Genomic DNA, 12,988 nt, shown 5'->3' with positions numbered 1-12,988 from the left:
TTATTGCGTTAGGTGAAAAGTAATTATAGGTTCACTTATTTACATACTATAATTCTTATTTTTTTAAAAAGCTGCTCTAAACACCTGAAGCCCTCTTATTCTAATGACAGAGCCTCACAAGCAGAGGGAAACTGCTGCAATCAGTTACCAGGATTTAGATTTGCAAAACTGTCAGTAATGGTCAAAGTGATATATATTTTCCAGCAACCGAGTGTGTTTGAAGCATCCGATTTGGAGGATTTTAATAGCTCCAAGATAGATTTTTGAGGGGGGATTTTTATTTTAAAAAAAGCAAACCAGTTGAACATAGATTAACACATGCACAATAAGCCAGTGACCTTGTTTAAACAATATACCAATTATTGTGACAAATCTCACTGCCAAGTCTAAAAATAAACTTTAGGACAAGAAAAATTGAAAGGGATTTTAATGCTCTGCAGGATTCTTGTATTTACTGTTTACCTAATTATCCAAAGTAATGTGCAATTTGGATTCTCTCCCTCCTTGAGTCTGCATAACCATTTTTCAGCACTCCAGTTTACATGGCCTAGGACAAAGGAGTTTTAGCTGAAGCTGGAAACGCAGCACAATCCCGCACAATGGGATTCTGGCAGTGCACTTGGTGCGATTTCAAATTTTGCATCACTGTTTGGGTATGTGCGCATTCTAATTCGCAGATAGGCACCACAAAACTGAGTCACAATTGCAGAAACGGGGAAATTTTTATAAAGGCTTTGGAAAAATATGTTCTATTTACAAGCCATCAGCAGTGTCAAATTTCTGGTGTCCAAACAGAAAACAGTGAAAAAAGAGTTCTTTATTTTAGTCTGAATTACATTTGAGGAATTTTACCAGTTGTGTGGTATCATCCTGTCATAGCAAGTAAATCCGCTTTAGTTAGTTAATGTGACATTTATCCTTACTAAAACTCTTTTGGGAAGTATACGTTGTTGCTCCTCTGCAGTATTAATCCAAACTGTCTCCTTAGGCAAACCAAGGTAATTATCCAGAGGCTACCGTTCCAGAATGGAGAATAAATTCACACCACAAATATTTTTGGGTACAGAATACAAGAAGTTATATACTCTATGTATATTCTCTTCCACAAACAATATGGGAATGTACAACCTTTAAATAAGCAAAGAACCTGCTCCTGTATGTGGTGGAAAACATACAGAATTCACAGCAGATTAAGAACCTGAAATCCAGAATATAAACACAGTGATCCAGTGAAATTTATACTCCTTATGAGTGGCAGGAAGTGCTATTGAAATCCTTCCCTTTCTTACAGAGAGCACCAATGACCCCAAGAATTCACTGGCATTCCTTGTCAGTCAATATCCATTTTAAAAAAACCCTCAGACTACATAGCACATAAAAACAAGACTGTGCCTTATTTAGAATAAAATCTTAATTGCTGCCATTCCCAACCCTGATCTCAAGTTTCCTACTTTATTCTACATTAAAATATGTTCCATGTTTGTTCTTGCTCATTAAATCAAAATAAGTCATCTTGTAAATTTCTCCCTTCAGTTATCATTGTTGGTATTCTCTTCAAACTATTTTTCTACATTTCTATTCTCCACAGTTACAGCTAGTAACATTTTGTAACTATTTTTCTTAAACTAATAAGAAATTTACCATACTTGGATCAATTATATGGTAATTTGCAGTAGTGATTGTTAGTCAGGGAAAAAACAAATGCACATTGAACTTGGTTTATTTATAAGCATCTTCAAAGAACCTTGGAAACATTCCACTTTGGACTAATGATGCGCAGGAAGGAGAGTAGGGGGAAGAGGCAGAGAAAGAATAAGTACGTTTCTGGAAAAAAGCAAACAAAACAAAACAGGAAATCCTCTTGATTCAGTATCACAACAATGTAGGCCAGACTAAACACAGGCCTGACTTCCTGCTCCCTCCACTCTGCAACAAGCAAGGAAAAGGCAGAACATCACTCATGTACATCAGTAACAGTCCTGTGAAGTCTTACATAGATATAGTGCCTTCAAAATAGTGGCTTAATATTACAGAAAATATTACCTACAAAAAACTACATTAGAAGAACATTAAGGTTCCAAATCAAGCCCTCAAAATTAGGAAATACTTGAATTAAGGTTGCCTGTAGAACTCTAATTCAGCTCTCTTATGTGCATGCGTAATGATCCAGTAACTACATCATCACATCCCCCCAGTCTGTCCCATTCTGATTCTGATCCCCCACCATTCCTTGCCAGCAACCTGTCCTTATTGCTCTTATGTCCCTGTTCTTCTTGTCTTTCACCCCAAACAGCTCGTTTCCGTTCATGCTCCTCAGCCCTGCATTCTGGGGTCTACATCTGAGTCGATCTTGTTCCTCCGTCATGCAGCCTGGGTGCCAACAGCAAGAGTTTGGAGAGCACAGGTAAACAGCAAAGCACACAACACACATACATTCCAACAGGACTATGCTGAATAGGGATGCATTTAAACATGGCTTAAATGTTTTGCTAAAATGGGGCCGCAGTCTGAAAAGAGGCTGTCTGCAAGAATACACAATGAAAATACAGGTGTTGGAACCATAATAGTAATTTCTAATTATTTCAAGTCTACAAAGTTACTGCTGTACATTTTTGTATGGGTTATGTTAATAAAAATCAACTTTGTTGCAGCCTGTAGGTTAATTCTGTATGGGCTTGAGGGTATATTGTTCATGCCACGTGACATCCTCAGGGCCACACAGGTAGTATTGGATGCAGCCTACAATGGCAAATAGGTTGAGAACCACTGCTTTAGGCACTTGTAATATTCATTTTCACTGTGCAATCTATGGGGCTACATCTTGTCCAACCAAAAAGCAGTTTCGCACAGGTCGTTTGGCATCCCACTGCTTTATACCCTCCATAGTTCCTTGGCATATGGTCATGATCTTGTTCCACAAACCAGAGGAATGGGCAGTATACACAAATTAACAGACCCTAAAAGGTCAATGGGGTACTGAGGAACAGGGAGCATTACCTAACCTTAGTGATTAACAGCAGGGCAGCAATGTCTCCACCTCGGTTGTACCTCCCAAGCTCCTGAGGTCTTTTAAGTACCTGAAGCAAGTGCTATCAACTCTTGTTACGTTACAGCCTGCAAGAGCCAATTTGACAAAGATATGAGAAACTCCAGCATTTAGGTGATTTCCACTCTGGCGTGGGGAAAACCCCTGTGACTGACTGCCTTCCCTACCTCCTGCAGAAGAGCAGAGCAGGCAATCAGGGCTGCTCCAGGAGGTGGAAAGAGCTCTCCCTCCACTCTTCAGAAGCAGAGAGGACTTTATGAGAAGAGATGGGGGAGAGGAAGCAGGTGATGCCATTCTCACAGGAGGAAGGGGAGGATGAAACAAAGAGCCCAGGAAGCATTTCTGCTCTCTCTTCACCCCTCCAAAGGGAAGGGGTCCATAATTACATCCTGGGATGGGATGTAATTATGTATGTATGAATGTACGTATAAATGAATGTATAATAAAACATCCTGGCACAGAATTAATTAAAATTAAAATGTTTGAGTTTGGGGAAACCAGACACTCCACACCATCCAGCAGCCAGCAAGAGCTCCTGAAGCATGTGAGGGAGGGGAGAGATGGGGGAATCATTTAATTCAATAAATTTGGGACAGCTGGCCACTCTGTCTCTCTAACTGACACACACTTGGGTGGGATGGGAGAGTTCAAAAATCAAAAGAAAAACATGTTTTTTAAAATCTCATGATGTTGGAGCCAATTTTGTAATTTTTGGAGTCTGACAGCTTTTTTATTTTTGGGGTTGGCAATACTGTAAAGGACCTAAGGAGGTCCACAGAGCTACAGTGAGGAGAATACCCCGCTATGCTGCCAAGGTTAATATCAGTATAAGTATTTCATTGGAGCATGCAATGAGTACTTACCACCAATTGCTGAATGTCTTTCTGCACATGGATAGTGAGAGCAACCACCAAAATTAGATTGTTCTTTTAAGGTTCTCCAAAATCACACAGATCAATTACTGCTCTGTGGTGATGCTCCATATGCATCTACCTATAATATCACAGCTACCATGGAGCACCAAGGGCCTATTTTATAGTATATTTGCAACATGCCAGGGTAGATCAGTGAGAATATTTAGATATTTCTGTCTTGACTCTTCCATTTAGCCTGATTAGGGGGGCTATTCAGCACACTGCTGTAATTTTTTTTTTTTTTTTGCAGTTCACTCAAAAGAACTCTCAATGCTGCCACAGATTTAATACATCAAGGAATGAACCAAACCTGTATAGATCAGATCAAGCATTGTACATCTGAAGGCCAGGAAACAAGTTCTCAATCTGAAAAACTCTCTCAGACTTTCCTCTAGCAAGCCCTATCATTCCATCACTGCTTATTCATTCAATAAAAAGCATATTTAACACAAACAAGCATTGTTCTGGATTTACCCATGAAAAGAAATAAATCTTCTTAAAACATAATCCTCCCCCATCCAGAATATAAATTCCAGCCATATAATTTTCTCCAATTAAAAAACTCAATCTATAAACTAATCCTTAACAAATCACCTTAAGAGTTTAATGAGAGAGTGCATACACACCGATCTCACAAACCTGCTCTTCATTTAGGAGTCACAGTTCTGTATGTGGGTGGGGTGGGTTCAGGACAAATTATTTTCTAGGACCATTTAGTTGACATTTTGAGAACCCGGTTCAAAATGCTTTTCTCTTTAATTAACAAATGCCTCAGAATTCTTGCAGCTCTCATTTGCAAGATCATCTTACTATCTGGACAGTTTTACACAGCATGCCGGGTAAAGTGTTTTCCATATTAAAAAACTAGATGAATGTGAAACAGACATCACATAAAAGTTAAATCAGATTCGCAAAACTGTCATATATTTATAACTGGGGCACAAAATTAACTTTCCTGTGTGATAATTAAAACATGATTTATATTTAACTCACCCTTAAAAAACAATTACATGCCCATGGTGAGTCAGCAACTAGAATTTGGCCTGCCTGGATTACACAAAAAGGTTTATTTTGAGAAAATTTTAAGGTGATCTCTTACTGCAACCAAAACTGCTTCATCTTCCAACATTTTTTCTAATTCAACCTAAGTGAGGTATTTTCCTGTGGTAATCTTGCTACATCTGGCCCGCTGTGTTAGTGTTATGGAGCACAGATTCCTTTTTCAGACCACTGATGAAAATTTTCAAATCACCTTCCAAGAAAAGTAGAAAAAGACAAATAAGCAAGGAAAACTGTACATGAAATTACTTGAAACAGCAACCTTGTTATTAATATATGGCAGCAGAAAAAGGATTAGCAGATTTTCCCAAGGTTAAGTCTTAGTTTATTATTAGGTAGGAATACTATAGTTTTATATGAAGTTCGAGAGAATGAGGAGCTTCCAAAACTGGTAACTTATAAACTTGTTTTGCTAACACTGTATTTTGTTTTAATTTTCAACATATCAGCTCCTAGGACAAGGATGTCAAACTCATTCAGAAGAGAGGGCCAGGAAATAAATTCAGGATTTACAGTCCCCTTAATCCACAGAGGATCTCCCACTGATGTCACTGGAAGGTTTGCACAAAGATCCCAGGGAGAATATAGCCTTCCTGTGGTAACTGAACTTACTTATTCCATATCTTATTGTCACATTCAGTGAGAAAAAAAATGTTCCCTATTGGGCCACTGCTATTTCTGCCCTTTGCTTCTCTTTCTTCCCCATCTTCCTTTCACCCTCTCTCACTCTGTGCATCTCTTCTGTGTTTCTTTCCCTGTAGCAACTACCAAACTCCACCCATCAAGGGATTCACTCCTACTCCCTTTCCCATTCCATACACATGTCTATCAGCAAACGAATAGTTAATGTTGACACTGAAGTGACATCATTGGGCTTTAGAGAGGATACCCCCAATGAGATTAACAGGAGATGAAAGTTCTCTGAGCCATTTGTCTCAGGCTTACTGAAGACTCAGGCAGACGTAATGGTGTCAGTTTATACTTAGTCCTCAAAACATGAACTCTCTGCAGTCACAAGGGCTAGACACTTTTTTTCCCCCCAAGAAAGAAAGTTTAGATACTGCACAGCCTGGATATGTCATAAGGGCCACATACATGAATCATACAAGCCAGATCCCACCCACGGCCGTATGTTTGAAATGTCTGTCCCTGGAAATACATGAAATGGTATACCAAATAAAACAGAAGCACAGTCATCACAATAAGCTGAATCAATCAAATATAATTTTATTTTGATAAGATTCCACAAGGCAAGGGGATAAGTCAATTCACATTCTGATTTGCTTTTTACTAGTCTTAAATTTTTCTTTTATTTTAAGTTTAAAATAGCAACTTAAGAAAAGTAAAAGCCAATTTTTGCTGCCTAACCATTAAGTTATCCAAGTAATGTGCTGTGATACACATTAGGAGAATTTCTAGATGAACAGGAAAATGAAAATCCCAGGGTAATTCTGGTAAGAAAAAATTCTGTGGTCTTACATACACTTTTTATATGCAACACAAATGGTCCATTTCAACAAAGATGGGAGTCTCATATGATAAGATACACACCAGTTGAAAGATTAAATAGTATGAAATCCTCAACAGCAATTAAAGAAAGACTAGTAATGCACAAAGAACACTTGACTTCACACAAGTGAAAAGGGAAGAATAAAATCTACATTTAAAGCTTGTAAATTAAGGCCCATAAGAGTAAAGATGACAACATCTAGGTTTGGGGGAGGGAAAGAGAGAAAGAAACAAAAATGGATGTGTCCATCATAGCTTAATTTCAGGGGTATGAAAAGCAACACAAGCAGGGAATTAAACTCAATTGCAGCTTCTTCCAGACTAGCCAGGTCAAATGCCACCATTATTTCGCTATCAGAATTTGACATTTGTTTCTGTAAAGCTGTTGAAAGCTGACAGCTAAGAAGCTGTAATTTGGCAAAGATGGTTATTTTTGAGCATTTGCTCAAGAAAGAGCTGGATTTAGCTCAAAGAGGAACTAGCCACTGCCTGCAATTGTCTTAGAAAGTAACTGCCAAAGTGAAAGGACTCATGCATGAACTCTTTAAACTGTTTAAAACCTAGAGACACATGCAGGAAATTAATCCATTTAATTTGTTCTGTTCATGCTTTTTTGACTAGCCCTAGCTATAACTTCTAGCACCCAAGCAGCTTTCAGTCTGAACTTTGCTCAGGATTCTATCCACTATGTGCTCTAACACATGATTTTTTCTCAGGCTCTACCAAGATCGGAAAGAACTTTTCCAAGTCACTTCTCTCACCTACTTACAACGGATCATGAAAACCCATTTTCAGGACTGCACGTTTAGCCCTACTAGTACCAGAGAGAAAAAATTACTGACAAGTCAGTGAGAGTCCTTTTAAGGCTTCCAATATCAGGATTTACTGGTGAATCTCATCTTCCTAAAATCAGGAGTGGGAGAGGGCACAGAGAAGAGAAAACTGCATGTTTTGTGGCATCCTCTATTCCATCTGCATTCTCTAAAATCCTCAGCAAGACAATACACAGAAGAAGAAATAAAATTTTCCTCTCTGGCTAGACAAACAGCAACTGAAGAGTTTGAGACCAGCTGACCTCTGACATTTCCTACTGAAGACTTTATTCACTCCTTAACAATCTATTATAATATTTCACCCCATAGGACCATTCATTTAAGTATCTCAAAGCACTTTATAAACATTAGTGAATTAAGTTTCACGACACCCCTGTGAAGAAGGTAAATCATCATCGCTCCCATTCTACAAGTAGGAAATCTTGAACACAGAAGATGTAAATAACTTATGCAGGTCATAAGGCAAGTCAGGTTCTGAGCTAGGAAGGAATTCTCAGTCCTATGCACTAACCTGAAGACACTGTTCTGACCCAGGGAGTAAAGTAATAATACTATTTGTGATGTCAGCAATTGTTATGGACATACCTATGCCCTCAAAGAGTAACATCCACTGGGAACAAATAGCAGTTAAAAAACAAAAACACACAAAAAAAACCTCACAAAAAAAAAAACTTATGATGGTGCATTTGTACCTTGTAATAAATAAATTTTAAAAATGGATAAAAACTGCAAGAGGTAAAGTTTATTTTAAGCAGAAAGTTCTAGTTTCATATGAGATAAAATTATTTTTCAAGACCAAGAAAGTTTGATTTAGTCACAAATTTCTTTTTAAAGGTGGAAAGAAAAGAAGTCCTCAGAAATACCTACAAGTAGGTGAAGATTAAGATTCCAATAAACTGACAATGCATCTGCAGATTTAATTACAAATACATTCTGAAGTTATTTGAAAACCAGTGGCTACTTCACATACCTCTGCCCAGTTCTATTATATGTTCACATACAGGCACAATAGCCTACAATTATTTCTACAATCTAGTAATTTGATCTATTTTTTAAAACCTCCAGTCTTAAAAATAGTCAGTAATCTAGAATATGTGTAGTGACTTACATGGTAAAATTATTGTCTAGGGCAAGATATATTTTGTAGTTATTTAGTCAGCAACCATGTTCTACACACTTTAATTTGGGCTGGTAGCACAGCCTTCATAATGGTCTGTACAATTCAAGGGATGAAGCAGTTAGCTGTGAAGCTAATTTAGCTATGAACTTGGCATGTGCCCAACTTTCATTAATCCTGTGTGCTTTATCATTAAAACATGGTAGCATTTTATGTACACACTTCACAAATGACTCTCATGGACCATCTTTGGCATACGTAATAGTACAAGATGCTACATATATGTAGTATTTAGCTAAGGTAGAAATAATTGCATTTAATAAAGAGTATAGACTCAAATTGTTGGAGACTATTGTAATCCATACAAAACAAGGGTGCAGAGTTAATTAAGGTGGTACAAACTTAAACCTATCACTTCCTGACATTTGAGCATGTGATGGTAGAACTGTAACTTCCATTTAATAGCAGCTTGTACAGAATACCTGAGTTTTCAGAATAACAGCAATCTGATACAACACGGCAGCCTTTTTTTTGTCCATCACTGAAATAATATACATAATTGTATATGCTAATTCTAAGGACATTCAGTAGAAATTAGACAGCAAAAGCTTACAGGATATAGTTTAGCAAAGCCCTTCTAGATCTCTTTTTAATTACCTTATAAAGAAAAACATTTTATGGATGATATTACACCTTTATAACTATCTCTTAAATCTAATACTATCAAAACTTTTCATCTTGTGAAATAGTTTGTTTTTTTTTAAAAAAGGTATTTTCAAATACAGTCTCCTTCAGCTACAGTATGGCTGAAGCTGTTTGGTTGTTTTCAGTTTACCCCATCTCCCCTTCTAAAAACGAGTTTGCCTTTTCTTTGTGCAGTTGAAAACTACCTCACAGCCAAATTAAACATTAAAAAAAGCACTATGGATCTCAAGAGAGGGGAGATAAACATACGTGCATGCAGAAAGCTGGAGAAAATGCCATTTGTCTATTTTAAACTTGACTTTCCATGACGTGTATTTAAGAAAAAAAATCTGAATGTTATGATGGCCAATGTCAGTAATAAGACAAACACTTAGGACAGTTTACTCTACTGAGTGCTTTTTGGTTAGCTACAAATTCTTATATAAAACCAGTTCTTCTACGCCAATAATATACATTTTAAACAATGGCTGGAACTGCAAGTGGAGTACCTGAAAAGCCTGGTATCAACATTTTGATCCTTTCCAAAAAAAAATGCATGAAGTCATAGAATCATAGAATATCAGGGTTGGAAGGGACCTCAGGAGGTCATCTAGTCCAACCCCCTGCTCAAAAGCAGGACCCATCCCCAATTAAATCATCCCAGCCAGGGCTTTGTCAAGCCTGACCTTAAAAACTTCTAAGGAAGAAGATTCCACCACCTCCCTAGGCAACGCATTCCAGTGTTTCACCACCCTCCTAGTGGAAAAGTTTTTCCTAATATCCAACCTAAACCTCCCCCACTGCAACTTGAGACCATTACTCCTTGTCCTGTCCTCTTCCACCACTGAGAATAGTCTAGAACCATCCTCTCTGGAACTACCTCTCAGGTAGTTGAAAGCAGCTATCAAATCCCCCCTCATTCTTCTCTTCCGCAGACTAAACAATCCCAGTTCCCTCAGCCTCTCCTCATAACTCATGTGTTCCAGACCCCTAATCATTTTTGTTGCCCTTCGCTGGACTCTCTCCAATTTATCCACATCCTTCTTGTAGTGTGGGGCCCAAAACTGGACACAGTACTCCAGATGAGGCCTCACCAATGTCGAATAGAGAGGGACGATCACGTCCCTCGATCTGCTCGCTATGCGCCTACTTATACATCCCAAAATGCCATTGGCTTTCTTGGCAACAAGGGCACACTGCTGACTCATATCCAGCTTCTCGTCCACTGTGACCCCTAGGTCCTTTTCCGCAGAACTGCTGCCTAGCCATTCGGTCCCTAGTCTGTAGCTGTGCATTGGGTTCTTCCGTCCTAACTGCAGGACCCTGCACTTATCCTTATTGAACCTCATCAGATTTCTTTTGGCCCAATCCTCCAATTTGTCTAGGTCCCTCTGTATCCTATCCCTGCCCTCCAGCGTATCTACCACTCCTCCCAGTTTAGTATCATCCGCAAATTTGCTGAGAGTGCAATCCACACCATCCTCCAGATCATTTATGAAGATATTGAACAAAACCGGCCCCAGGACCGACCCCTGGGGCACTCCACTTGACACCGGCTGCCATCTAGACATGGAGCCATTGATCACCACCCGTTGAGCCCGACAATCTAGCCAACTTTCTACCCACCTTATAGTGCATTCATCCAGCCCATACTTCCTTAACTTGCTGAAAAGAATACTGTGGGAGACCGTGTCAAAAGCTTTGCTAAAGTCAAGATACAATACATCCACTGCTTTCCCTTCATCCACAGAACCAGTAATCTCATCATAGAAGGCGATTAGATTAGTCAGGCATGACCTTCCCTTGGTGAATCCATGCTGACTGTTCCTGATCACTTTCCTCTCATGTAAGTACTTCAGGATTGATTCTTTGAGGACCTGCTCCATGATTTTTCCGGGGACTGAAGTGAGGCTCACTGGCCTGTAGTTCCCAGGATCCTCCTCCTTCCCTTTTTTAAAGATTGGCACTACATTAGCCTTTTTCCAGTCATCCGGGACTTCCCCTGTTCGCCACGAGTTTTCAAAGATAATGGCCAATGGCTCTGAAATCACAGCCGCCAGTTCCTTTAGCACTCTCGGATGCAACTCGTCCGGCCCCATGGACTTGTGCACGTCCAGCTTTTCTAAATAGTCCCTAACCACCTCTTTCTCCACAGAGGGCTGGCCATCTATTCCCCATGTTGTGATGCCCAGCACAGCAGTCTGGGAGCTGACCTTGTTCGTGAAGACAGAGGCAAAAAAAGCATTGAGTACATTAGCTTTTTCCACATCCTCTGTCACTAAGTTTATCTTTTTGGAGTAAGTACACTGAACGCCCATAAAAGATGCTGATTTAAGTGACAGAGAGTTAAGCATCTCACCACAGAACAGGGAAAAACATGGCTAAGGGCAGCACAAATTTCTCCTCACAACACGCTGTCACTTGTATATGAATCATGATGAAGGTACAGCACCACTTCTAGGACGGAGCCAGAAGTTCAGCCTCTGAGCCCATTTACTCCTTGGTTTCTCTGTTAAGACTGCTGCTAAAGGTGCTAGTTAGTACCAGCTGAGTTGTTTTTGTGATGTGAGCATATGTCAGTTGAAACTAGGCAGATCTATTATGAGCACCCTAGTTTTCTGCTCCCATCCCAAAATCAGAACTCTCTGAATGGTTGCTACTGTCAGTCACTGAGGGGAGAAAATATGCATAAGTTACGACTATCTGAATTTGAGGGTGCAGAAATAAGTATATTGTAGACTATTACAACAGGTAATTTAGGGGATAGAGAAAATGTGTCAGTCTCAAATTAAGAATTTTTTTTCACATTTGAGCTGGAGTAGCTATATTTCTGTAACAACTCCAGCACTTTCAAATTACTTATTTTCCAGACAGCTGAGGTTTTGTTTTTTTTTTAAAAGAATAGAATAATATTCACCCTCTAAAGAAAGGAAGCTAAATAAGATACTCTCCAATGGGTAGAAGTGAAGCAAAAGTCTGTCCATCCAAATCTGATCTGGGAAACTTCCAGCCATGTAGGTTTTTTCATGAGTTCTGACTCCTCTCTTGTAACAAATTTTTATCCACTATTAGCATGAACTCAGAGGCACCCAAGTGTCTGCATAATCCCATTTTGAAGGCATCTGACAGTCTCTGATCATGATGAATCTTTGTTGTAGAAATATTTGGTGTGCGTTTATTGGAACCAAATGTTATGCTTCATTATCAGGCAACATGACACGTAGAAATGCAATAAAACTGATGTCCCTCCAGCATCAGAGATGAAAACTGCACTAGAACACCTGCGAAAGAAAGGGTTACTTACCAGTGTCCTTTAAACATACTGTCTTTGCAGAACCAATCTGGGATAGGGAGAGAGCCAAATACTTGGCACAAGTATAAAAAGGAGCCAGGGCCGACCATCACCTCAATTCCTTACATTAACTTAAACTAAAGTGCCCTAAGAAGTGGGGCGTTAAGTGTGGCTCTGTTGAGGCAATATACTCAAAAGAAGAACAGTAAGCAATTTTTTCTTCTTTCTTCACAAATTATCTCTGCAGAACTCCACTCCTGGGCTCTTAGCAAGCAGTATGAAACCTAACAGAAGGGCAGAGTTCACTAACAAAAATTGTTAATGGCATCTGAACAAAATGTCAGCTCCAGAGAATAGGGCTGTGGAAAGCTAAAATTGGAGCATCGAGCATTCACAAAAATCTCTATAAACAGAGAAGTTACATTTGCCTGCCATGGAATCTGCATTTGAGGTAATTAAATGAGCTCTAGGGCTTTCAGATGTAAGAAGTCAGAATACATAATTTAATCCACTGTAGTGGTCTGTGCCAAAAGG

At 39.1% G+C, this 12,988-nt stretch overlaps 1 protein-coding gene across 3 annotated transcripts in view; it reads right to left on the bottom strand.

Moving 5' to 3' along the window:
• The window catches only part of RASAL2 (RAS protein activator like 2), a 295,807-nt gene that overhangs the window by 230,382 nt on the left and 52,437 nt on the right, over window positions 1-12,988 (bottom strand). The window lies entirely within an intron of this gene.

Source organism: Caretta caretta, chromosome 8 (genome assembly GCF_965140235.1).
Source record: "Caretta caretta isolate rCarCar2 chromosome 8, rCarCar1.hap1, whole genome shotgun sequence".
Lineage (NCBI taxonomy): Eukaryota > Metazoa > Chordata > Testudines > Cheloniidae > Caretta > Caretta caretta.
The sequence above is the reverse complement of the archived record's forward strand: the minus strand, read 5'-3'. Positions and strand labels throughout refer to the sequence as shown.